This window comes from Octopus bimaculoides, chromosome 7 (genome assembly GCF_046866305.1).
Source record: "Octopus bimaculoides isolate indiv1 chromosome 7, ASM4686630v1, whole genome shotgun sequence".
In the NCBI taxonomy this organism is placed as follows: Eukaryota; Metazoa; Mollusca; class Cephalopoda; order Octopoda; family Octopodidae; genus Octopus; species Octopus bimaculoides.
This window is the reverse complement of record NC_142934.1, coordinates 38,906,479-38,933,637: the sequence shown is the minus strand read 5'-3', so window position 1 is coordinate 38,933,637 and position 27,159 is coordinate 38,906,479. Positions and strand designations below refer to the sequence as shown.

The 27,159-nt window shown below is 35.2% G+C and overlaps 1 protein-coding gene across 2 annotated transcripts in view; it reads left to right on the top strand.

Annotated features, from left to right (window-relative positions):
• Positions 1–27,159, top strand: part of LOC106876459 (caspase-7) — a 360,978-nt gene that overhangs the window by 70,604 nt on the left and 263,215 nt on the right. The gene's annotated exons all lie outside the window — the stretch shown is intronic.

Sequence of the window (27,159 nt, the reverse complement as noted above, 5' to 3'; positions counted from 1 at the left end):
GATTTTATTCTTATGTATAAAATTTTTACTTCCCTTTGCTAATTTGGTTTTGTGGTTTATGCTGTACTTCTTATATGTGGTCATTGGTGGGTTGTGGCTTTTTGAGTCGATGACCTAATAGTTTTATTCTGCAATTAATTTTATATATATATGCATACATTTGTGTGTCTGTGCTTGTCCCCTCACCATCACTTGACAACTGACGTTGGTGTGTTTACGTCCCTGTAACTTAGCAGTTCAGCCAAAGAGACCAATACAATAAGTACTAGGCTTATAAAGAATAAGTCCTGGGGTTGATTTATTCGAGTAAAGGTGGTGCTCCGGCATGGCTGCTGTCAAATGACTGAAACAAGTAAAGGAATAAATAAAAGAACACTTTTATCCCTATTATACATTAAAATCATATTTATAATTATATGTTTTGTCCCTCCCATTCTATTGTATTTTCTCTTGCTTCTCATTGTTCGGTTCTTTTACACTTTCACTGTGGTTCCTGCCTTGTATTGTCTACATGCTTGGATGCTTATTCTATACTTAGGCCACCACTTAGAAGGAAATACCTAAATTGTCTCTTTCATTCTTTACTTTTAAAGAACTCAGTATGATATTTCACCTATACTATGTCTTTATCAAATTCTGATTTATGATATTGCTTGACTAGTCCAGTTCTTTCTAACTGACTATAACCACTTTCATCTTTCCTCTGCTGTTTTTTTTTCTGCTTTTTTTCTTTTCCCTTATTTTTTTGTTTTTCCATAATTTTCTCTTTTCTACTCTCATTCTTTCACTTTTCTTACATCTCTCTAGATTTCATAATCATTTTTACTATCACTATTTCTACCTCACAAACACTATCCCCTCATCCTCCAGTTTTTTACCAATGCTTCCATGCTCTTGAATATCAATCTGCTACTAGAGAAATCACATTTTTGCCACTTCTTCAGATGGAAAATTTTTGGCATTTCGAAGCCTCTGTCTTGGATATACTCACATTTCATGTTTATGTGTTTATGTTTGGATGTATATTACTACATCAGTATGCACACCTGTTTGTGTTATACACATTATTGCATCAACCAGTCACTGAATTTTTGAAACAACTGTAAAGGACTACTTCAGAGTAATTTTTTGCTTTGCTAGCTATAGTTATGATTATGCTTACATAACATCTTTTGTAAAGTTAAACTGTGAACTTTTATGCTTCTTTTTTCTTCTCTTTCTTCATCTCCTTATTCCTTTACTCCTGTCCTCTGTGTTGTTGTTTCATTAATCTATACCCTTCTCATTTTTCCTATTTGTCTCTGATGACAATATCCTATACTCTGGGATATCCCAGAAACAGCTGAAAAACTTTGAATTTTTTTCCACTAATAATAATGTATATGACTTAAGATGTTTGCCTTGCTTTAATGTTTGTTGTCCTCTTTAACTATATATATATATATATATATATATATATATATATATAAAATGGAAATGGCATGAAATGTAAAAACCAGACTGGATTACTTTATGCGCAACTCCAATGTCTCCCGAGACAAAAGGATGACAACGGCAATATATATGTGTGTGTGTGTGTGTGTGTGTGTGTGTGTGTGTGTGTGTGTGTGTGTGTGTGTGTAGTGTATTGTTTCATGCTGGTGAGATCAACAAAAAAGTACTCCACCTGGTGAGAAATGAATATTATTTAATAAACACACCAGCATTGGTGGTGAAGTGATGGTGGGGGGGGGACAAACAGATACACACAAACATATATATATATATATATATATATATATATATATATATATATATACATACATACATACATACACGACAGGCTTCTTTCAGTTTCTGTCTACCAAATCCACTCACAAGACTTTGGTTGGCTCAAGGCTATTGTAGAAGACGCTTGCCCAAGGTGCCACACAGTGGGACTGAACTTAGAGCCATGTGGTTGGGAAGCAAGCTTCTTACCACACAGCCACACTTGTTTATTAAATAACATATATATATGTATAAATGTATGTAAATAGACAGATAGACAGGTGTTTGCATCTATGAGGTAAGCAATGTTTTGAGTGGTACAGGTGCTTCAAAAGCAAAAGAACATCTCTGGAAGACAATAAGTGATCTGAAAGACCTACCACAAACATGACCCCCAAAACTGTGGAGAAAATTCATCAGCTTGTGCATGAGGATTGCAGGAGGACAATCAATGACATTGCTGATGTTGTTGGTCTGTCGTATGGGTCCATGCAGCCAATCCTAATGTCTGAATTGAACATGCAGCATGTCTCTGTCAAGTTTGTACCCCCACCTGCTGACCGCTGAGCAGAAAGAACACTGTATCGAAGTCTGTCAAGATCTCCGTCAGCATGCTGGTAATGACCCATCCTTCATGTTAAGGATTATCACCAGTGATGAGAGTTGGGTGTGCGGGTAAGACCCTGAGATGAGGCAGCAGTCATCACAATGGATGAGCCCTTCATCTCCATAACTAAAGAAGGCACAACAGAATCACAGCTCAATCAAGAATATGCTCATCAGTATTTTTTGAAATCCTTGGTATTGTGCATCAAGAATTCATTCCCCAGGGCCAGACTGTCAATTGAAAGTTCTACTGCAACATTTTGAAGCATCAGGAACTTTTTGTTACCACTTTGTCTGTATACATATTCCGGTAGAGCCTATATGAAATGAAAAATATGAATGTAAAACAGCTGTTTTTGCCCATGTTACAAGGTTTATTTTTAAAAAGGACATAAACATAGGTGTTTACTTCATAACTTTCATGTGGTGTTTCAAATTATATTCAAACAACAGATATATCCAGGGGAAAGAGAGGCCCAAATTTAGCTATGAGTTTAGAGATTGCTTGTGTGTTATTCTGAAAATCATAAAGTTGCTCATGAAAATGATTACCTAATGGTCTTATCACCTATGTATAAAATATTGTAAAATAATATATTGTAGGGCTGCCCAAATAATTCTTCCCTTCCCTTATAGAATCAGGCTGTTAAAACATTTATAGATATGTTATAATAGTTATGTCAATATTACCCAAAATGTCAAGATCAATAATTAGTTCTTTTATTTTGTGTTTCATTGCTAATTTTAAGGAATTCTTATATTTACTGATTGGTTTAATAACATTTGAAAATTCTTTGGGAATTATCTGCCCTCTCCAAACTAAACTTTCTTTTTTATCATTGTTTATTATTACACAATCAAACAATGGTGACAACTCTTTATACTCATTGAGTTTGCTACTAAACTTACTGTTTTACTTTGTTTTATCCTGTATAATATTTAATAGAAAATTATGACACCCTATCTCTAACTAATATTGTCATGCATAGACAAAGCCCTAGTAACAGGAATATCATGAAGAAAAAGTGAATGAGCAACATCAAGAAAAGCACAAGAAGAAAGATGAGACTGACTGATAACAGGGAAGAGGAGAGGCAGTTGTATGTGCATCTCCTTGGAAAGATGGTGGTGGTGGTTGAAAGGCTGTATTTCTCATTGAGAATCTACAGCTTCTAGAGGGGATTGTTACTTATAACCTAGTAACACATTAGCTGTGAAGCGGAGATTGAGCCTGTTTTTTGTTCATTCTGAGTTCCATGTGTTAACACTGCTAATATACAATTTTCAATTGCCACACTTAAAATGTAAAAATGTGTTTGTTTTTCATAAAATTGTCACAGGTCACTTATTAAAGTTGGCCAAGATTTTAACGTTTCTCTGTTCTTTGAACAGTTTGCAGTTTGTATTCTTTTACCAGTCATAGCAGTATGTGTGTATGTAAAAGATGCTTAACAAGTAATTGCTCAATCCACTGATGTGAGAATGCTTTATAATTGATATTTAATTGGCTTGTAGTTTAGTGGATAAATACTCCAAAGGACTTCAAGGATCCCTTAGAGCAGTACTTATCAAACTATCTGATGAACCGGCAGTTTTTTTCCCAATGTGCCAGGGACCAGTAATATTTCTTAGTAATATTAATTTATACTGGAAACAATATATATTTATTTTGTAAACAAATAATACAATATTACATAAGCATTTTATAATATTCCTTTCTTTTCTGGAAACTCTCCACATACTGGCAGCTGATGTCTTGTGGACTGGCACCGGTCCGTGGACCACCACTTTGAGTAGCACTGCCTGAGAGTATGATTTAATATAACCTTTTAATAAAGTCTTATAGAATTTTACTTGTTTTAAAATAACTCTAAATAACAAGGCCCTTTTTGTAACCAACCTATTAAAAGTATCCAAATGCTACTGGCTAATCTTTTCTATACTGTTTAGCTTCTTTTTGTTTTTTGTTTTTTTTTGTATGTCAGATAGCAAACAAACTAGGTAACAATAAAGAAACTAAATAATTTCTTTGTATCAGATTGTTTTAGAATTGAGTGAGCAACATTTTCGTTGTAAGCAAACTGAAAGCAGAGTCAATTAGATCATCTTACAGTATGATTAGATTAGTGTTTCAATGCACATACAAGATATTTTTAGTGATAGCTGTATGAAACTTGTGATAAATAGTGGTGTAGAATGTTTGGCTTATAACGAAAACTAACTTAAAAAAGACAGAGACTCATTTTTAAAATATCAGAAAACTGAAAGACTGACCTAAATAAGAGAGATGTACTGTTTAAGATTCATCTAGATACAGACACATGATGTGAATAACTGTTCACTTAAGAAACAGCATGAAACTAGTGATAAAGAGGAAGAGTTAGGGGAGGTGTATTGGCAGAAGATGAAATTCAAAAACACAGGATAAGCTGACTTGGATTGAAAGGGAAGAAATGAGTGTGTTTGTATTATAAATGAAAATTACTTTTTGTTCATGCTATCAATGTATCAAATAGAGTTTTGGTTGATATGCATGCATTGTCTGAATTTTCTATCAAGAAGATAATTAACTCTTCAAATATATTATTATCATTATTATTATTATTATTATTATTATTATGGTGATGGCACTTTGTTGCTAAGAAATGCTTGTGAATAGCCAATATCCTATTTTAAACTTTCACCATAAGTTTATAACAAATTTACTTTACAAGAAATATGAGTGGACTATTGTTAATGTTGTTGTTCTAATTATCATGGCAGTTACTTGGAGAGGGGGAATGATAGAACATCTATTACTAAATCTATGTTCAAATATTACTGGCTTAACTTTGTCTTTCATCTTTTCAAAGTCAATAAAATACGTACAAATCATGGTTAGGGTCAATTCAGTCGATTATATTTCTTCTACAAATGTGTAGCCTTTGCTCTTGTGGGAAAAGTTATTTTTATTATTACTCAGCAGAGAAAGTTAATGTAAAATTATTATTCATTATTATTAGTGGTGGTGGTAGTGGTAGTGTTAGTAGTAGTGTGTTAAAGTGTAAAGATGCTTTCATGTCAGATTTTACTATGTTGTACTTGAAAAATTGTTTTTGCTATTTATTTTTATTTTTCTGCTGTGACAGTAAGTGTTGCAAGTCACAAACATAGACATCCCCAAGGAAACAAATCTTGAAAACAATGACCTGGAGATATAAACAATACATTTGAATGAGTAGATGAAGCAAATATTTTCAATTTAACAAATAAAGAATATTTTAAATAGTAGCAGCAGTATTATTGGCAGTGTTCAAAATAAGTTAGCTGCAAGAAAAGAACATAGGATAGAATCTCCTTGCTCATAAAATACATTGTGGAACAAGAGAGTGGGTGAGTAATATAACTCTGTTTTTCCTGAAGTAAGAAAGATGCCTCCACATATTTCCAAATAAACAGTCAGAAGTAACACTATGCAGCAAGATATGTGTTCCCTTGTCTGGGGTGCGCATATAGAAGTGTGTGCCTCATCTTTAATGTCAAGGATGATGTGGGATGACTGGCAGATAGGTGCAGCACATTCCTGCTTATAGCCTGGGGCTGCAATATATAAGGAGACAAAATACAAAGGATATATCTGTGACATTGACAGACAGGGTTATGCCTAGGATACCTTTGCATCAGTATGAACAGGTTGTGAGTTTGGATGTGACACAAAATAATAATTAAGTGGGTTCTGTATGGAAGACCATGAATTTATTTTTGAGTTGTATCCTATCATAGGCACATAAAGGAGACCAATAGTATTTGACAGAAAACCCAGCTATATATGTGGAAGGAAGGGACACTTTCTGCTAAAGAAGCTGGATATGAAAAGAAGGAAAGAAAGCAACAATGACAGCAAGTATGAACAACTGCTACTACTTGTTACAACTGTGAGTATAATGAGAAAAATTGACTCAACATTAGGGCCAGGAACTGAAGGATTCCTTCTCAGTAGTGTCATCTTATTGTCAAGTGATAATGGGTGAGCAAATGGTGACTGGAAAATAGTGGTATGTTGTAGGGGACAGCAAAAACATAGAGGAAGAAAAGCAAGCATAAATCAAAGACAAAGAAGGTCGAAGAAGTGAAGCCTAGCTTTTCTTAAGTAATCATAAGATTTACAGTTCTTTGCCAGTGCTACTAATTATTAAGGATATATAATAAGTAATTTCATTTATAAGTATATAATTAAATTACATTTCAGATTTGTAATTATTGATAATATGTTTAATTTACCTTGATAAACTTAACCAAGACCATTCAGACATCTATTATTTGCTATATTTGTGCATGTATTAGATGTGTCACCTTTAATTAATTTTGTATGAGTGTTGGCACAGCTAGAGCTGAAGGTGGAACAACTGATAAATTTTTTTCTAATGAATGAAAAGTATAATGTAAACTAATTTTTTTGCCCAAAGAATTGGCTTCCTATTTTGTACAAGTAATGATGTAGAGAGCAATTATGTTTACAATATAGAAATTGGAAATGAACAAAACATATTTGGAGAGGAATTAGTTGAGTGTTATGTGAACTTTAAAGATAGACTGGGTAGATTCAAAACGCTGAGATATTAATGAGTGCCTTGGTTTGTAACAGTGACGGAACAAGTATAAAACATGATTAATTAATCAATTTGATGGAGAGATAGGGGAACTAAGATTTGAGACAAGCTCTTTTTTACATAAGTGGAAAGATAAGATAAAAAAAGTTGATATATTTTTAATCTAACTAATTTGTGCCAGATTGAAAAACTGTTTATTAATGTAGTGTAGTTAATGATTTCTTAAATTTGTGGAAGGTTACATGTTTGTTGGCAATGACTAAACGGACCTCAAACTTACTGGTACTTGTAATATTGAAAATCACAGTTGTCACTGGTTAGATCTGATCTCTGAATGTTAAGGAACGTAACTAAATACTTTGAGGTATTTTATCCAAAATTTTACTGCTTCCTTCACGTCTTTGTCCTAGAATTTTTCCGTTGTGCCACTTACTTTTTTGTAGTCAGCCTGAGTTCTATTTAATAGTAATTGATGGCAATTTTTCCAAACATATAAAATATTTTAAGATTAATTCTTGCAATGTATACCATGCAATGAATAATAGTTGTCTTGGTAGCAGTGAAAAGTATTAAGAGAAGCAGTACAACAACAAACACATATTAGAAATAACAAATGCAAGCCAGTGGTCTTGTGAAGATTATTGAAAGAGAAAGCAGACCACATGGTTGAAAAGAGTGTGTAGAGGAGTTCTAGACTCCTAGAGTAAATAAAGAATATGATAATAGCCTTAAGTTACATCACTGATTCTGCTGTAATTTATTATAAAGTTCTAGATGTCTTCATGTTTATTTTATTCTAAAGCTTTGTAAGCTTTAACTTAGAAATATCTGGGAAATGGGTACTGCTTTAATAATTAGGTATATTTTTTAAATAATTATTAATTTAGTTCTAATTCCTCTTAATTATTTAAATTTTCTTTTAGATATACATGTTTTTAATTTTTACTGTCACTGAATCTTGGTCAAGACACTTGTTTTTCTAATGATTCCTTAAAATTTATGATTAACCACTATAATAGAAAATATCAGTGCTAATAATATTTGATTAATAGAGTTCTCATTGATTTCATCAATGTGGAAGAAACAAAAAAGAAAGTTGATCCCAATGTCATTTCAACTGATAGTTTAAAAGATTAGTACTTTCTCTTGACAGCACTAACAATATATATATATATATATATATATATATATATATATATATATATATTTGCTTAATGAGAGACACTGTAGATGGGAGATACAAGAATATTTATTGATCACTACAATTGTTTCAACCCATCTAGCATCGATTCCTCAAGGTTGGGATACTGAACATTTGGTTAAGGTGTATCCATCAATGTAGATATGTCTCCTCAGGTGATTACAAGATGTACCTCATTAGATAACATCTGTTCTGCAAGATTTATTTTTGGTATACAAAAGCAGCAAATTAAGGTATACAGCTTTATTATTATAGAAGATCAATAACAAATAACTGTGTCATGTCACTAGCCATTCTTAGGCACTGAATTTATCAATATCTATTTAATTCACTATGTGAGTGTATGTGCCGAAACCACACATATGCATATGCTTATATTTCCATGTTAGTTTGTACAAATAAGTGTATGTGCACTAAACAACGTATGCAAAGGTGTTTGTACATCCATATCTACAAATGATTATATCTAATACTTTTTTCACTGCATTGTGTATTTATTTCTTTTTGCTTCTGATATTTGTTATTGATCTTCTATAATAATGAGTCTGTATCCCTTAATTCACTGCTTTCGAATGCACGTATGAAGAATTTTGTGGAACTGATATTTTAATGAGATACATCTTGTAGTTACCTGAGGAGAGGCATTTACACTAACAGATATGCTTAAACCAGATGTTCAGTATCCCACCCGTGAATAATCGATGTTAGATGGGTTGAAACAATCGTAGTGATCAATGAACATTCTCGTATCTTCCATCTTCCATCTCGTTAATCAAAGACCCAGCTGAGAAAGTGAACATGCTTTACCATTAAACTACCAGGTCTATACCATGTAATTTATTAAATAATATATTTATAGATAGATAGATCTGTTAAAATATCATAGAAATGTTCTATAATAAATATCATCATCATCATCATAATCATCATCACTGCAACCATCATCATGAGAGATGAGGATGAATATGAGGTTTTCAAATCAAATTCTCATGACATTCTATGTACAACTGAACTAACAATTGTTGGTCCATCATTTTTGTTACAAAGGACAATATATTAATTTAAATCTAGCTTGTAGGATCATCTCTATTACACTAGCAAATATGGCTAAGGAATATCAAAAAATTGAGTTAGGGTGGATTTGCAAATTACTTCAATTGCCAAATGAATTTAACATTTATGCACAACTTACTCAAATTATATTCTTTTTTCCACATTATATAAATTGTGCATAGCAACAAAACTGTACTGATATCTGCTTTTTTCTTTTCCTTTCTTTATCTCCTCACTTCTAAACTGTAAGTGGGGAGAAATATATATATATATATATAATAATACAAAGAATATATATGCATGTATACGCACATATATGTACATACATCTACATGTATGTCTCTCCTTTAGAGAGACATAGAAATATTAATAACTCTATATATATATATATATATATATATATATATATATGAGGTATTGATTTATTTTCATGGAAGAGAGCATGAATATTTGAAAACTTATGAGAAGGAATAAAACTGATGGAACACTGTGGCTTTATACTTTGGGAATATATCCAAATTGATAACTTAATTACCTTTCCAAATATTTTCTTTATTTTGAAGCTTTGTAACTTACCATAGTTATTCCAGCTTGGGAGTTCATTATTCAAGATGTCACAATTCATTATTGTATTTACTGCAATGATACTGAATAACCACAATCAATTGGATGTAATTGAGACATTGCTCCAGCTGTTATTTTCCTGGTTCAATATGGTTTCAGGTTTGACTGTACAAGGGGATGCTGAAAAGTTCCTGGCTTTGGTAAAAGAAAATACAAGAGGGTCAGTTAATTATGATTTTATTCAACATATTCCCCTCTCAGATTCACACACTTATTGCAGCAGTCCTTCAGTTTTTCTAAGCCTTGTAAAAAGATCTCAGAAGGTTAGGCTTCCAACCAGGTCTCTATAGCAGCAATCACTTCTGAATTGAAGTGAAATTTCATTTCCTTGGGATGTTTCTTTAGTTTTAGAAAGAGGTGATAGTCAGAGAGGGCCAAGTGGGTGGTCTACAAATTTGGAGACAAAGTCGTGTATTTTTTTTTTTTTTGTAGAGTTTCATATGCTGTGTGTGCTGGTGCATTGTCCTGCAGAAGCAGGACACCATGGCTCAGCTATTCACAGCATTTCTGCTTCAAAACTTCATGCAGTTCATCTAATAGACCTGTACTATTCTAAATTGGTGGTGCAACACTTTGGCAGGTATTTTATAGGGAGTACTCAGTCTTTGTCCCAGAATACTGAAGCCAGAATCTTTCCAGCTGACTTCTAGGCCCAAAACGTCTTGGGATGTAGTGAACCACTGTGGCACCACTCCTTTGATTGTTGCTTGGTCTGGGGATCATAATGATGAAGCCAAGTTTCATCCATTGTGACTAAACGAGCCATAAAATCAGACTCTGCCGCTGCAAACCAGTCACAAATCATCATTAATGTTGTCACTTTGATGTGCTTCTGATTTGTATTCAGGTATTTTGGCACCCATTTTGCTGAAAACTTTCTTGTGTCCAGAATGTTGTGAATGATATGGTCAATTCTTTTATGGAAAATCCCCAGAATCTCAGCTATGAGTTTATCTGAAATCCAGTAGTCCTCAAGAATCATGACATGCACAGCATCAGCTTTGTCCTCTGTGGTTGCAGAAGTTGGCCGTCCTGACTGGGGTTCATCTTTGACCTTGAAATGACCAGTCTGAAACCTTGACACCCAGATTTTCACTATAGAGTAAGATAGGCAGCCATCCTTCAAGACTTTCTTCATCTCACCATGGATTTCTGCTGTTCCATTGCCTTGCAAAAGGAGAAACTTCATCTGCCTGTGCTTCAATTCTACCAAAATCCACTGTAGGAGCTGTCATCATGCATTAAATCTGTCATAAGGTGAAAGACATATACCATCATGATTTTTTTACTCATCTTCTCCTAAATAGTTGTCCTAACACCCCTGTAAAGGTAACAGCTCTACCCTTTCATGATAACCTTGAAGCCAGTAACTCGTATGGTGGTTAATAGAGTCTCTTTAGAATCACTTGATCCAGGGTTCAATCCCACTAACCTTGAGTTCACCAACGACAAATGAGTGGAACTAGGTTCATGGAAACTGAGCAGAAGTACATACATACATGCATGCATGCATGTAGTTGTGAATAGCTAGATGGGTGGATGGTTATATAGGCAAGTTAAATAAATACATCTTCATAGCTAGACAATAAAAGTCTTAGAGTGGGTAACACACGGATATGTAGATGTCAGAACATGTGTTGAGTGACATGATCTATCTGTCTGTCTATCTATCTGCCTGTTTATCAATCTAACTATCTAAACGTCTGTCTACCGTCTGTTTATCTATTTCATCTGTTTACATATCTATCTTTCTGTCTGTCTCTTTTTTAGCTACTTGACTCTCTCCCTCTATCTCTTCATATAGATAGATAAATGGATGGATAAACGTATAGATATGTGATTGTGTATATATTGTTTGTGATATATGTTGGATTAAACACACACGTTGATCAAAGCTATGTATGTTTTTATAGACAAACAGACAGACAGATAGATAGCCAATATAAACCTGCAAGGAAACTAAAAATTGAGGTTTCTTTTGTAGCAAAGTCTTTTGTGTCATTTGTTCTGCAGTAATTTACAAACACTTCCTTGCCACTCTTGCTGTCAAAATGCAGTGAGCCACTGATTGACTTATTAGAAACTGTCACAATGATATTATTGTTCACAAATTGTGATATATATATAATACATAGATATATATGTGTACCTACAAAATAGCCAAGTAGATTAGCTATTGACTCATAGTTCATGAGTTCAAATCTGGTGCAAGTATTCTGCTGTTTTTTTATGACTTTTCTTTTTTATATTTCTTCAATTCACTTAGGTGTTTAAGAATAAGTTGTACATTTTGTGTGAAAAGGTCAATAACACTGAACTATACAGTTGTTCATGAAAGGTCACAGCATTGATTATATATCACACCACCACATGCAATAAATAAATAAATAAATAAATAAATAAAAGAAATCTACATGCTCATTTTTTTTTTTCAGTCCATTGTTGCATGTATATGCAATGTGTTTCTTTGGAACTTTAAATCAAAATTAATAAATATGAACTTTAAAAGATTCTCTGATTGTTAGAAAACAAATGCACAAAATTCAATGTGAATAATATAAACACCCTGGAGATGATGAAACACAGTACAAAGTACTAGAATTATAGTTCTTATTGTTGATAAAATACCAAATGTTCAGATTGCTTCCATACTTAGCTTTACAGTCATACACTAGAACCTTTCCCTGGATACTTTCATGTAGAACCATCCATATGAACTTACTTGTGCTTGATTGAAATGTTATTTCCTCATTCTTACAGTATTCTAGTTAATGATTACTATAACTGTCTATGGAGCAGGAACTTCTATGGATCTAGTGTAGACAATTGTTGTAGTTTTATCTATGTCAGGTAGCTTTCTTGAAAACACTGAAGATTGAATTCAATAAGTCTTTTATGGTGCTGCCACTGTGTTATAGATGAAGTTTTACTACCCTGTTGTACTGAGGTTAAACTGGGACACACACACACACACATGCACACACACATGCACACACACACACACACACATGCACACACACACACACACACACACACACACACACACACACACACACACACACACTCGTGTATGAGTGTGATTAGTGTTTTTGACATTTGACTCAGCACAATTCCAGTTTCAAGTCATTAACTGTTGAACTCTTCATTAGTTGTTCAGTACTCTATCAAATCAATAATATCCGTGTGTGAGTGGGCCGAAGAAAATAAAAACACAGTTATGTCTGCTCATAATAGTGACTTGGATGGACAGTTTCTGTGAGTGTGTAGATGAGAGAGAGACAGAGGACGAAGGAATGAATGAAAGTGTTAGTGACCATAATGTAGCTTTATGCTAGCAGGAACAGGTCACTTGTGTTGCAAATTCTTCCTATTTGATGGGTCTGTCCATACTCATCAACTAACTGATAGTGAACAGTACCTGACAGAAACACATGACTGCATTCTGTTCTATCTTGTCTGTCAGTTGCCTCTCTGTCATTTGCTTCTGCCTGTGGCTACATGTCTCTCTCTCTAAATGTGGTCTCTTTTAGTAAACTCCACAACAAATCTAACTGGACTAATATATGGTTACATCATTACTGAAAAATCTGGGAGTTATTCACATATTGGCCAGATAGGTGGTTCTCAACATTCTTTTACCTCTGGACCCCTTTCATTGCTACTTTACTTTGGTGTATTCCCATTGCCATTTGATGTGTAAAAACTAGTTTATAGGTATTTCTTTCAAAATTTCTATTTTGTTCATCACACAGTCACTTGTGTAGGCTGAACTATGTAAGACATTAGAAAATTAAACCTGACTGTTTCTTACAATAAATACATCTAAAGCAAAATGTTTTCATGGACCCTTAATATACCATTTACTATTTTGCTTGCATGGACCCACAGGGTCATTGCTGCAAACTCTTTTTACTATGTGGAAAGATTAGATATAGATGTAATATATTAATAAAGATACTATTACCACTACTATGCCTGGCAAAATGTTTAGCGGCATTTTGTCTGTCTTTACATTCTGAGTTCAAATTCTGCTGAGGTCAACTTTGCCTTTCACCCTTTCGGGGTTGATAAATTAAGGACCAGTGAAACACTGGGGTTGATGTAATCAACTAGTCCCCTCCCCTGAAATTTCAAGCCTTTAGGAGAAAGGATTATTATTATTATTATCATTAGTGTGCTGAGCAAAATGCTTGGCAGCATTTCATCTGTCTTTACGCTCTGAGTTCAAATTCCACCAAGGTCAACTTTGCCTTTCATTCTTTCAGAGTCAATAAGTAACAGCTGAGTGCAAGGGTTGATGTAATTGATTATCCCTTTCCCCCAAACTTCAGGCCTTCTGCTTGTAGTAGAAAGAATTATTAAGGTGGCATACTGGCAGAATTGTTACCACGTCAGACAAAATGCTTAGCTGCATTTCATCTGCATTTACCTTCTGAGTTCAAATTCTGCTGGGGTCATCTTTACCTTTCATCCCTTTGAGGTCAATAAGTTCTACTCATGCATTAGGAACATTATAAGCAACTAGCCACCTCCTGTAAAATTTCAGGCCTTGTGCCTATGTAGAAAGAATTACTATCATCATTATTATTATTTCATATATACACAACAGGTTAAACTGTTGGAAAAGAAAGATTTCTAACATCAAGCTTCAACAAATAACCTTAGATGCCAAGAACCCTCCTAAGTATTCTAGATGTCCCTCATAACACTGTTTTCTGAAACTGTACTAAACTAGGTTTTATGCTTATTTCTTCTATCCATCTGTTCAAATCATAAGGGATAGTTCCTAATGCACCTATAACTACAGGAATACACTTTACCTGCACTTTCCATAGTCTCTGTAACTCAGTGGTTAGGTTCTGGTACTTTGCTATTTTTTCTATACCTCCCATATTGACTTTTTCAGCATTTGGGACTGTAAAATCAATTATCTGGCACTTTCTTTTCTCTTTGTCTACTACTACTAAATCAGACATTCTTGTTTCTATTACTCAGTCCATCTGAAGGTTAAAATTCCACAATATTTTATATTTCTTACTTTCTAGTACTTTACTAGGATCATGTTCATACCATTTATCAGTGTGGTTAAATTCTCGCTTTGTACATAACTTCCAGTGGATTATTCTACCTAGGTTGTCAAGTATTTTCTTGTGTTCTTATATAATTCCCAATGAATTATTCTCCCTAGGTTGTTGAAATGCTTGCAAGAGAACAAAACCATCTTGCATGCAATAATTCAATGTCTGTGCATTAGAGAATTGTGGGACTGTGCGAAGCTGCTTTTGTTGTGTGTAAGACGAATGGTGAGGGTTCTCTGCCACTGGACATCAGGAAGTGTCACAGCCAGTTTGTGGGTTCTGTGAAAAACCAGAAGCTCAAAATTGGAATTTATGCTCTTTGGGCAAGGACCAGAGTGTCTTCACAGTGTAAGGAGTAACAGCCTGCAGTGTGGGGTTGGTTGTGTGTGTGTGTGATAAGCTGAGTGTAGTAAACCTTGGGCTGAACCATCAGACAATGGTGGTGAGAAGTACTGATGGTGAAAGCTATAATGTCTGCTATGTTCATGGTGCAGTTCATAGATATCTAAGCACATATTTCCTTTCATGTGGGCAGGATTGGAAAATTTTGCTTTTACAGTTTAGATAGGTATCCAAGTAGCAAGAGTTCTTTAGTAATTATTATAATTTTTTTATTCACCAAACATTCCCTGCACCTCCTACTTCTCTTGAAGTAAGGTTTGCACCTTTCCAGTACTCTGTGCTTTATCCTGTAACCCATGGCACTTTCTTTCAATGGGCATATTTGCCTAGCTAGCACTGTGACACTTTGCTTCCCCTGGATATTAAAGGAGGATTTGTGGTTGTTAAATCTTATCCTAAAGAGATTTACTGTTGAGTTCACTTATTTCTGCATGTTTGCCTGCCCATTGTGATCTTTTGACATTAATATTCATGGTACAGACTGCAACATGAATATAAATGTTAGAGCAGTCACTGCTAGTTCTTCCCACTACTGCAGTCTGAGGGTTGATTATAAGGTTTATCACATCCAACTTATTACATACAAACACCCATATACATACTCACACATAAAATTAAGACTGACTACTTACACTATCTCCACTTTCTGCCCCTCCTCCATCAGCCTCATGTCACTTTGCACCTAAACCACAACCCCATTCTGCAAGCAATAACCTTCACATTGTGAAGTACTCCGATCTTTGCTTAATTGGTATAACTCTAGATAAATTTTTCCTCCGAGGATCTTTCTTGGATATTTATGTTCTGGTTTTTCACAACACCCACAAACTAGATGGGTTTTTCTTCAAACTCTTGTGTGTGAAATACCCTGACTGGTAAAACTAGCTGAAATAGATCTATAATACAGTTGTTTAAATATTAATATAGCCACAAATGTATGAGTACCTGTATTTTCTGACTCATACTTTTTAGATGACTGTGCATATATGTATGTAGTTGACTGCATATGTATGTATGCAGATGACTGCATGCGTATGTAAATATATTTAAGTCAAAATATATGGATTCAAGTTATCATAAAAAACTCCTTAATCATATTTCTACAAAATATAAGTGGCTGTGTGGTAAGTAGCTTGCTTACCAGCCACATGGTTCTGGGTTCAGACCCACTGCATGACACCTTGGGCAAGTGTCTTCTACTATAGCCTTGGGCCAACCAAAGCCTGTCGTATATATGTATATATATATATATGTATGTGTGTGTATATGTTTGTGTGTCTGTGTTTGTCCCCCCAACATCGCTTGACAACCGATGGTGGTGTGTTTACGTCCCCGTAACTTAGCGGTTCGGCAAAAGAGACCAATAGACTAAGTACTAAGCTTCCAAATAATAAGTCCTGGGGTCGATTTGCTCGACTAAAGGCGGTGCTCCTTCATGGCCACAGTCAAATGACCGAAACAAGTAAAAGAGTAAAAGGAGTACAAAAGAAAATGTCAAGGATTGTATAAAGTCATAAATGACAGTTTAATGAAATTTTAGCAATAAGAAAATGCAAATATTATGACAAATTGTTTCGTAACTTAGAAACATGTAGATAATTTGTATTATATTTAATAATAAATAAATTACTTAGATGTCAGCATTAATGTAAAAAATCCTTCAAAATAATACAGAATTTAAAATACATCCTCAGTTGAAAGAAAGTCTTTGATAAATACTAAATTCTCGACAATTGTTCAAGAACATATAAGTTTATATGATATAAATTATCTACATGTTTTAAAGTTACAAAACAATTTGTCACATTTGAATTTTCTTATTGTCAAATAAAATTTCATTAAACTATTTCTCTGGCATTTATGACTTTATGTACACGTGCACACACACACACACACACACACACACACACACACACACACACACACACACACACACACACACACACACACACACACACACATACACATATACACAGAGTGTTGAGATTAACTTTGATTAAGTTTGCAGAAAAGGAAAAGTAAATACTATTTCCCATCCACAAATAAAATTATTTTAAACAATCAAAAAATATCAACTAGATTATGGCTGGGATATCACAATTTCCTCAGAGGAGCTGCACTCACCTTCCACTACAGCCTCAAAACAACTCTTAAACCTGGCAAATGCACACTTCACAGTTTCCCTAGGAAAATCTTCAAGCACCTCCTTGATCTTCACTACCAGCTCAGCCTTGATATTGCAGACAGAGTGGCTGTGTCCTTCTTAAATGTGTTCCACACAAAGTAATCTATGAGATTACAACTGGGGGAATTAGGAGGCCAGAAATTGGAGCTGATGAAGTTGTAGAAATTCTGTGATAATCACTCTTGGCTCTCTCTGGAGGTATGGCTAGAAGCCAAATCCTGTTGCCACACATTTGGCCTTCCAGCAGCAATCCTCTTCAGCCAGGGTTTGACCATTGTTTCCAGCAGCTTCACATGGCCATCTGAATTGAGCCTAAAGCCCTGTTCATCAGCTGTTGGATGAATTCTGGCATGTGGACACAGTCAGAATGCATGCTGTGTTCTTGCCTGCTTGTCATGGCTTCATGGTCTCAGTTGCAGCTGTCCTTATCATGTCTTACAGCCTTTACATTGCTTACAGTGCATTGAGCAGCAGTCATGTCTGCTTTTTCATACTCAGCACAAATGACTCTGTTAATATTTGGAAACCTGATTCTGATTACTCAAGTCTTCATAGAATTTGTCCTTAGTCTCATTTGGATTCGTCATGGTGGGGGCATAGGCGCTGACAATGGTGGTGTACTTCTGTCTGCAACAAAGGGGGAGTATCATTGTCATTAGGCGATCATTTATACCTTTTGGGTGACCGTCCAACTTGCCAGCGAATGTCGACTCAACTGCAAAGCCAACTCCAGCCTCTCTTCTCTCTTCAGGTCCACATCTACTCCAAAAGAAAGTGTACCCTGCACCTCTTTCTTGTAGTTCACTTTCGCCCGGCTGCCTGGTTTCGCTGAGAGCAGCAATGTCGATGTTATATCTGGCGAGTTCATTTGCTATGAGTGCTGTGCATCTCTGAGGTCTCTCCAACTCGTCTCTGTCAAGGAGCATACGAACGTTCCAAGCAGCGAGGGTGAGTGGTGTAATCCTCGTTTTTTTTTTCTTTGTTCTTTGTTTCGACCGCAGTGTGTAGGGTCCCCTCTAGTTGTGGTAGGTTGGCTAGGGTAGGTGGAGCAGGCAATGTTTGGGACACCTTTTCTAGTCTGCTCCTCATGCCATGGAGGTGAGCAGTGCGTTCCTAAATAGGACTGCTCAGTCACCCAGAGAGCTGCCGAAATCCACTGCTGCTCCAAGTCAGTGAATAGTGACCCTGTGGCCTGAGCCGCCTGTGTGCAGGTTTGTGGCTATGACTTCCAGTGTACCCACACCTGACGCTTTGTCGCATGCCTGTTGCCACAGGACTTTGGGATGAAGGGGTGGAAAGAAGGATGAAAGATGATTTGCGTGAGGAACCTTTGTTTAAAGTGAAGAAGGGTTGCGCATTACCGACCTCACTCTCTCTTTGGAAACCGTCTTAACCAGTGGCAAGACCAGATCAAGACGACTGGGGAGAGAACCAGTTGCAGTGAATGACCAAGATGTCCTATAGTGCCTCATCTTTCCCTATGCACTCCAGACTCACCAAGGCAAGCGCTGCCTTTGGCAGGCTACGCAAGACTGTCTGGAACAGGAGGGGGATCACCATCATGACAAAGATCAAGGTGTACAGGGCTGTTGTTCTCACAATGCTGCTTAACGGCTGCAATGACTGTACAGTCTACCAGTGTCATGCCAGGAAGCTGAACCACTTTCATACCATACGCCTCAGAAAACGTCTCGGTATAAAGGACAGGACAGGATCCCGGACACCGAGGTACTAATACGTGCTAACCTGCCCAGCATCCATACCCTCTTGATGCAGTCCCAGATTCGCTGGGCTGGGCACGTAGCTCACATGTCAGACAATCGATTACCAAAAAGATTGATCTTTGGCGAGCTGCAAAAGGGAAAGCGCTCACAAGGTGGCCAGAAGAAGCACTTTAAGGACACACTGAAAGCCTTCAACATCAACCATGCAACTTGGGAGCAGTTTGCTCTAGACAGAGAAAGGTGGCAATCAGCTGTCCACAAGGGTGCCAACACATGCAAGACCAATAGGATCGCTGGTGCCGAATACTGCAGACAAGCCACGAAGAACAGAGCTAACAACCCTGTAGCAGGTGCTACCATTCCCTGTCCACACTGTCAAAGACTCTTTTGGGTGCAGATTGGCCTCACTAGCCATCTGTGGACTCACAAAAAAAGCTCACCCCCACCCCAGGATGACTAGATGGTCTTCTTCGCATCGACGGACAAACTACTAGCTCTCTCCAGTTCTATATTACAAAATAATCCTCTCAACATGTAGTTTTATAACAGTAAATTTGTCATAAACTATCACTACTGATACTTTGAAGACCTAATGAAACAGTGGAAGACTAATTGTTGTGCAATAGCTACTTTTACCTTCCATCTTCAAATCCTTATCTAATCGATAAAAATGTTTCAGTAATGTATTACAAGCAATAATATATTGCAACAGATTAATTCACTATTTCTTCCACCCCTCTTAACACAGTGTGTATGGGTCTTGTACTTTTGCAAAAGAATTGATCATTTTGAACAACTGTAGTCCTGGAGTAAAAGCCTATTTGTACATTGAACCAGTAATATATTGTAGTCAACTGAATTGATGATATCTTTCCGATGTGTCTCATTAAAAGCAATCATTATTTACTTATGAAATTTCTGTCTAATCAAATTACTAAGTATCTTATTGAGAAAGTAATAAAACTAATTAGTAATTCTGCTTGTTTTAAGGGTAATTTTGGTTTCTTGTTTTCTGTAAGATTTGATTAAGTTTAAATATTTATGGATTCTTCTTCATTATTATTATCATCATCATCTTCATCATAAATCTATTCTTCCATGCTGACATGCATCGGACATATAAAAGATTGATAGGCTGTTTCAAAGAAATACTTTCTGTAACCGATGTATTCATTTTTCTTTATTCTAAAATATATTTTCAAGAAAACCAAGTTCAGTTTATTTTCATATTACAAAGAATATCTTATTTAATATAAAAATCTCTGATTTCATAAGCTATCTTCATTTTAAATCAAAGAACTGACATAAAAGACAAGAGAAGGAAATGGGCTAAAATTCTTTCATAAAGAAAACTATAATAATTTATCATTTCCATAAATGTTTGGCCCAGGTTGTAAAAGTTACAGAAGGAGTTATTGCAAAACTGGTTGTAAACAGGATAAGTCTGGATGAGATACAATTCAGCTTTGCACCAGGGAGAGGTACCTCTGATATCAAATTCCTAGTGAGACAACTACAAGGGAAGAACAGGAGTGAGTCCCTGTACTTAGTATTCACTGTTCTGGAGAAGGCTGTTGACAGAGTCTTTTGCATTGTGATTTGGTAGTTACTATGAAAACTAGTAGATGATTGACTAGTGGGGATCATACAAAGAGGCTATTATAAAGGACAAAATCACCAATGAGTACAGTGAATGGGGTACCTTGGCCAGACCAAAACCTTGTGAGTGGATTTGGTAGACAGATATTGAAAGATGCCTGTTGTATATATATATATATATATATATATATATATATATATATATATATATGTGTGTGTGTGTGTGTGTGTGTGTGTGTGTGTGTGTGTGTGTGTGCATGTGTGTGTGTATTTGTCTCTCCCCACTACTTGACAACTGGTGTTCATGTGTTTATGTCCCCATAACTTAGTGATTCAGCATAAGAGACTGAAAGACTAAATACAAGGCTTAACAAAAAGCACTGTGGTTGATTTGTTTGACTAAAATTCTTCAAGGTGGTGCCCCAGCATAGCTGCAGTCTAATGATTGAAACAAGTAAAAGATATATGTGTGTGTGTGTGTGTATATATATGTGTGTGTGTGTGTGTATATATATATATGTGTGTGTGTGTGTGTGTATATATGTGTGTGTGTATATATATATATGCATATGTGTGTGTGTGTGTGTGTGTGTGTATGCATATATATATGTGTGTGAGTATATATATATATATAGTTGAAATTTATAGAAAAACAAAAGATGAAGACAAATGTATGAACAACAAGCAGGTGTATTAGTTTGATGCTCAGGAAAGTGATAAGGTTTTCTACATTTTGTTTCCATGACTGGAATTTCTGCTTCAATTCTTTTATAGATTCTGCTATAAGAACTAAGTTAAAAGCATACAAAAATTCACAATGACAGCTGATTTTAAAATCTTCTATTATGGCTTGGGGACTATAATAAACAAGGTAGGCTGATAACTGAGTCATAATGTACCCCATTCACTGTACTCATTGCTGATTTTATCCTTTATGATAGCCTCTTGTAGTTGTCTCACCTCTCCCTGGTGCAAAGCCTTGTGAGTGGATTTGGTAGACAGAAATTGAAAGATGCCTGTTGCATATATATATATATACATGTATATGTGTGTGTATTTGTCTCTCCCCACTACTTGACAACTTGTGTTCATGTGTTTATGTCCTGATAACTTAGTGGTTCAGCATAAGAGACTGAAAGGATAAATACAAGGCTTAACAATTTTTGTGATTAATAATATATTCTCGTATATTCTATCTTCTGTCTTTCATTTGTTATTTACCTAACGATCACTCTGAAAGTGGCCGTGCTTTACCAGTAAGCTATCAGGTGTAAATCATTCATTTTATTATCCATTTTATATATATATATATATATATATATATATATATATATATATATATATATATATATATATATATATATATACATACTGTGTGTGTATATTCATCAATCATATAAAAATAGTTAGATTCTAAAATTAATATACGCATTTGAAATGGCATTAGATTAGAATAATGATGGAGGCTTTGGAAACCTGGTTGGTTTCCTGAAATTCTGGTGGACACATGAGCTAGATTGAGTACATTCTCACCAAAAAGTAGGAAAGATCAATGGTTGTAAATGCAAAGTTCTTCCCTAGTAAATAATGTACACCCCTGTATAGATTGGTAGTTTATGATTTCAGGTTTAGTGCTGGAAGGACTCAGAAATACAAACCAGTCTGGAAAATGAATAGTCAGATTTAAAGTTCTAATTAAAACATTTGATAAAGAGGACAAGGAGATACAGATGTATAATTAGAGGACAGCTGGAGGGTCTTATGGAATAATTTACAGACTAGAACTGTAGCTGATGCAAAATGCCAGCCAGAGCAAGGGTAATGTGGTGGTGGAACAGTGGGGTAGACAGGGCCATAAAAGCAAAGATACAGACTTGGAAGCATTGGAAAACTGGGGGTAATAGAAAATTATACTAGGTTACTAGAAGAGAACCTAGGCAACATGTCTCTTTAGCAAGGGAAGAAGCAGAAAGTAAAAGATTTACAAAGGTTCTATAGTCTGAGAACTAGAGGCAATGAGGTGTTCTAGTTTGCATGACTGCATCAAATAAAATCAAGGTGTTGTAGGAAAGAAGTAGTGTTGGATGTACCACTTGGGATATACAATACATAAATCCTCAAATCAAATCTATTTCAGCTGATTTCTTATTTAGCTGTAAAGAATTTCACTCCCCAACTATATCGGTTTGAATTCAGTCCTACTGCATAACACTTTAAGTATGTGTCTTCTATAGACTTGTCAGTAAGATTTGGTAGACAGAAACTGAAAGAAGCCCAATGTTTATTTCAAATTTTGGCACAAGGCCAATAATTTCAGGGGAGAAAGTTGATTGCAATGACCCTTGTGGTCAGCTGGTACTTATTTTATCAAACCCAAAAGAGATAAAAGGCAAAGTTGACCTCGACAGAATTTGAACTCAGAACATAAAGACAGATGAAATACTGCTAAACATTTCACCTGGCATGCTAACAATTCTGCCAGCTCGCTGCCTTCAAAGAAGCCTATTATTAAGAAATAAACATAATTGCTTGGTTGAATAAATAAACAATTCCATATATATATATATATATATATAAGGCACAGGAGTGGCTGTGTGGTAAGAAGCTTGCTTCTCAACTACATTTTCCTGGGTCCAGTCCCATTGTGTGGTGCCTTGGGCAAGTGCCTTCTACTATAGCCTTGGGCTTCTACTAAGCCTTGTGAGTGGATTTAATTGATGGAAACTGAAAGAAGTCCACTATATATATGTGTGTGTGTGTGTGTGTGTGTTTCTGTGTATGTCCCTGAAACGTAGCAGTTTGGCAAAAGTAACCAATAGAATAAGTACTAGGCTTACAAAGAATAAGTCCTGGGGTTGATTTGTTTGACTAAAAGTGGTGTTCCAGCATGGCCACAGTCAAAATGACTGAAACAAGTAAAAGAGTAAAGAGTATATATATATTACGGAGATGTACTTGCAAAGCAAGTGGCCTGATCTGAGATTGTGTGATGGAACGAAAACAATTGCAGTGTGGAAGGTGTTTATAAGCCATTTAAAAACACACAAAAACCATTAGATTCACTTCATTTTGCCAAAATATTTTCGCAACCTGTTCACTGACAAAATTCCATGCTGCATATATATATGTAATATATACGGGATGGAGTGCTTCTTTGTGTCTTCTTGTCATGACATTGCATGATAGCTGTAAACAAGCATCACTATAATACAAACAGTATCCTTTATTTCCAGTTTCTTTTCTGTGAAAATATGTCCAGGAATGAGGAAGTATTATCTTTCTCGATAATAAGTGAGATTTACTGACAAGAATGTTGTCTGACTGCAGAATATCTGCTTTAATAAATTTCATCTGACCCATGCAAGCATGGAATATTGGACATTAAAATGATAGTGATGATTATCATTGGCTAGAAATGTAGCAACTACATAAGTGGTGAGCTATTAACACTCCTCTGATTTGCATATCCAAAGCTAGTAATTTGAGAACAGAGTAGAATGAATGGCATAATTATGAAATAGTGAAACCACAAGTTCCACTGAAATGGACATGTTGCAAAATTTGCATTCAACATACAGACTCATGCAATTGTTGAATGGTACCCAAAAGATTAGAAGAGACCACTTGGAAGACCTCTAAGACAATGGAAAGATGAAATAGTTAAATAATTTGGGCCTAAATAGAAGGGATGGGTGCAATCAAGGGAAGAACAGATGTGCATGATGACCAGCTGTGTATCAGGACATCTGATAGTCTGATAAAAAAGAAAAGTGAATATAAATTCAAGTTGTTTATACTACAATTTCAGCAGAACTTCCTAGAGAAGTAATTATTCTAATTATTTCCTTCCTGTATTTTTAAGTTTTGGTTTTTAATTTATACCAGATTGAAAATGACCATTTAGTACTAATTATCTGAGATAGATAATATTAGTAAAATATAGGTTGCTATCTGTAGTTTCTTATATGCTATGTGTAGTGTCTTAAATGCAACACAAACTTTTTGTGTTTAGTTTTCTTTGACATATAAGATACTTGAACAAATATTGCTGTAAACCTGAGATTAAAAACGACCTTAATGAAATTTTTAATGTCCAGAGTTAGATTATTCTTAAAGAAGCATTAATAAAAGTCTGACTGTGGGTTTTGCTTTTTACTGGAATTACAGATGTAAGAAATTGATATTGATGATTCAGGAGCACAACTAAAACTAACAAAATGAAGATTATTATGCTTCTTAACTTGGAGGTTGTGTTAGAACAGTGAATACTGCATTATCTACCTTCAAGGAGTCTCTCATAAGGACTCGTACACCACAAGTAAATAATGCAGTATCCTGTTTTAGCACAACCTCCACATTAAGCTGGAGATCAAGATTATTTTTTCAATAGTAATATTACTTCTGTTTCTTCCAATTTTATGTTCTGAGTTCAAACTCCGCTGAGGTCAACTTTGTCTTTCATCCTTCCAGGGTTGATGAAATAAATACCAGTTGAGCACTGGAGTTGATGAAATCAACTAACCACCTTATACCTATAGTAGAAAGGATTATTATTATCTCAGGCAGCAAGCTGGCAAAGTTCTTAGCATGTTGGACAAAATGCTTAGTGGTATTTCACCCGTCACTAAATTCTGAGTTCAAATTCTGCCAAGGTCGATTTTGCCTTTCATCCTTTCGGGGTCAATAAATTAATTTATTGACCCCTTTCGGGGCCAATAAATTACTAGCATGCTGGACAAAATGTTTACTGGTATTTCACCAGTTGTTACATTCTGAGTTCAAATTCTTCTGAGGTTTGGCTTTGCCTTTCATCCTTTTGGGGTTGATAAATTAAGTATCAGTGAAACACTGGGGTCAGTGTAATTGACTAGTCCCATCCCCACCAAAATTCAGGCCTTGTGCTTTTAGTAGAAAGGATTATTATTATTATTATTATTATTATTATTATTATTAGGGCAGTGAGCTGGAAGGGTCATTAGCACACTGAACAATATGCTTAGCAGCATTACATCCATCATGTTCTGTGTTCATATTCTGCTGAGGTGAACTTTGCCTTTCATCCTTTCTGGGATGATAAAATAAATACTAGTTGAGTACTGGGGTCAATATAATCAAGTAACCCCCTTCCCCAAAATTGTTGGCCTTGTGCCAAAACTTAAAACCATTATTATTATTATTATTATTATTATTTTTATTATCATCAGGTGGCAAGCTGATGGAATTGTTAGCACATCAGACAAAGTGCTTAACATCATTTCTTCTCTCTCTCTTTACATTCTGTGTTCAGATGACACTGAGGTCATTTTTGCTATTCATCCTTTTGGGGTCATAAAATAAATACTTGTTGAGCTCTGGGGTCGATGTAATTGACTTCCCCTCCTTTCAAAATTGCTGGCCTTGAGCCTATAGTAGACAGAATTATTATTAATATTATTCAGTGTCGTATTTGCATTGCAAGTGATTTGACCTGAGACAGTATATTTTCGTTTTTGCCTTGTTTCATTCATTGGCCTATGACCATACTTGGGCACTGCTCTGAAGAGTTTTAGTTGAACAAATCAACCCCAGTTTTTATTTTCTATGTCTGGTACTTATTCTATTGATCTCTTTTGTTCAACCACTAAGTTTGCTAAAGCGGGATGACTCAAACACAAAGACACACCAAACACACACACACACACACACACACACACACACACACACACACACACACACACACACACACACACACACACACACACAGTTTCCTTCTACCAAATTCATTCACAAAGCATTGGTTGACCTGGGGCTATAGAAAACACTTGCTCATGTTGTGAGACTGAACCCAAAACCACATGGTTGCAATATCAACTTCTTAATCACAAAGCCATACCTATTAAAACTGAAGTAATTTACCTTATAGAAGAGCCATTCTAGTTACCTAAGAAAGCATAAAAGTGCTTGAAGGTACTTTTTATTTATTTTATAATATGGATACATTTCAGCCACACATACTTGACCTGGTCACTGAATCAGTTACACTGTATGTCTTTTGGAACTGTCTCGTGTCCAGGTCATTATGCAATGAAAATTTTAATAACTCAAGAAATATACATAAAGGGATTTTTTTTTATAGATTTTTTTGTGCATTTTAGATGACCAAAATGGCAGTTCCACAATGTAATTTTTATTATTATTTTAATTTTTATTAATCATTCTTGTACCGGTAGTTAAATTAAATATGACTAAAGTTGGACTTTAGTTCATTTTGTACATTCCCCCCACCCCCCAAAAAAGCTATGATAAAATTTTAAAGGTTTTAATATATTTACATATTAAACTAATTAATATAATAGGTATAAGACAGTGG